We start from the raw sequence: 2,261 nt of genomic DNA, 5'->3' as shown, positions 1-2,261 counted from the left end.
CAGATTTCTGCAACAAAACTATAATTCAAATCCATGAATTCTTCTCCAGTCTTTCTTATTAATTATCCAGCTTTCACATTCATCTGAGGCGACTGAAAATACTATGGCTTGGGTCAGGCACACCTAATTCTTCATGGTGACATTTTTTCTTTTAAGCAATTTAAAAAGAGATCTTTTGCAACAAATTTTCTCAACATTGTTTGATTTCCTGACTACAGCTTCCGTTGGTAATGATTGTGGATCCAAATAAAATGAAATCCTTGGCAACTTACATATTATCTGTTTATCATGATGTTTATTAGTCCAGATACGAGGGTTTTTGTTTTCTTTATATTGAGGAATAATTCATACTGAAGACTAGTCTGATTTTCATCAAGAAGCATTTCAAGTCCTCTTAACTTTCAACAAGCAAGAATGTGTCATCTGCATATGGCAGATTGCTAATGAACCTTCTTCCAATCCTGATGCCACATTTTCCTCTAATGTTCACTTTCTCAGATGATTTTCTCAGCATACAAATTGCATAAATATGTGAATGGATGTAACTGCTGCATACTTTTCCTGATTTTAAACTGCACAGTATCTCCTTGCTCTGTTTGGACAACAGTTTCATGGTCTATGTACAGGTTCTGCACGAGCACAACTAAGGGTATTGGAATTCTCATACATTTCTGCCTACATGTACCCTTCAAAATATATTCTGTTGAAACTAGAATATCAGTAATTACAGTAAAAGCCCATCTATAATTGGATTACATTTGTCCTTGAGGAAATTTCAATGAATACATCTTTTTCTCAAGTTAGATTTATTTTCATTACTCAAAATACTTTTCTTGTTATTTTGTGAATTGGTAGTTTTGTTGATTTATTTAATGAATCATTGGTAAAACTTAAGATCTATTTACCAACCAGAAGAAAATAAAAATGTAAGCTTGATTAAAGCACATTAAACATCTACTTATGAATATTTTAAAGTAATCATTTTGCCTATTTTATAGGTGGACAAATTGAAGCTAAGAGTACCTATTGCTCTGTCCACACTAAAATAGTTTGAACCACATGATAGTCAATCATTTTTGACCTACAAAAACAATGATTTCATATGGTTCAAGCTAATAGTAATTAATGGTAAACCCACGCCTTCTGATTTTCAGTTCTGTGATATTTAATCAAAGCATGCTAGTATCTAATAAATTTCTTCATTATTAATGTTAGAAACTCCACTTAATGAGTTTTGGCCCTGAGCACCGTGAGGTTTCCTATTGTGGTGGACAGCAAAAAAAAAACCATGAAAACTGTGCACATTTGCAATGATCACCTTTTTTTTTTTTTTAATAACTTCCTGACAAGGCACACCGAACTGCTAGTTTCAATAGAAAGCATTTTAATGGGTATAGACTAGCCAGAAATCTGTGGTAGCACTGAAATGTTTATTGTCTTATAAAATCTTGCTGTAACTCATTATTTTAAAAACCTCAATATTTGAATCTTTGAAAATACAAAGATTTATAAATAGGATATAAAATGTACCCAATTCAGCACCACTTTACTAACAGCCTTTAAGTACAGACTCAATATGCTTAACAAAGTCAAATGTATGCATGTTCTCTCCCACTTTGAGGAAGGGAGCAATTCTTTTGTATAAATTCAAGTTAAATTAAGTGTTCATTTCTTACAGAAGAGTAGGATTGAGGTACCCTTCTCCCCAGGAAATGAAACCCAAGTAATTTTACGTTAAACTCTGATAATAGGAATTACCCTTTCTGTATGTAAGCAGTACTTGTTTATATTATTCAGTGGAAGTTGCAAATTTAGCATCCTTTAAATCCATATTCCAACCACAATCAAAATATTCCATTATTCAAGTATGATTCTTTTGTATGTAGGCCCCCAGCTGAGTTGTGAATACCTATTAAAAAATGTCCCTCTAAATGACTATAATGACAGTAGAGTTGAATAGTCAGTGAAATTTTGTATTATTTTATTTTGTGTGTGTTTTCATTAATAATTTATTGATATAAAAGATAAGAATGTTTTACCTCCACAAATTTGTATCTGTAATTTGTTCTCAGTGCACAGACATATTGAGGATGCCACTCGGCTCTACTGATTGAATATTTATTTAAACAAATATCAGTATAGCCCAACTAGCTGGAAAATCCATGAGTTTGGTTTGATAGCAGAGCATTTCTCAACAATTTATGTGTGCATGCAAATTTTGGTGCTTTGGATATAGGCTAAAGTATTTGCTTTATATGTAT

The sequence above is a fragment of the Chrysochloris asiatica genome, unplaced genomic scaffold, assembly GCF_000296735.1.
Source record: "Chrysochloris asiatica unplaced genomic scaffold, ChrAsi1.0 scaffold00084, whole genome shotgun sequence".
In the NCBI taxonomy this organism is placed as follows: Eukaryota; Metazoa; Chordata; class Mammalia; order Afrosoricida; family Chrysochloridae; genus Chrysochloris; species Chrysochloris asiatica.
The sequence above is the reverse complement of the archived record's forward strand: the minus strand, read 5'-3'. Positions refer to the sequence as shown.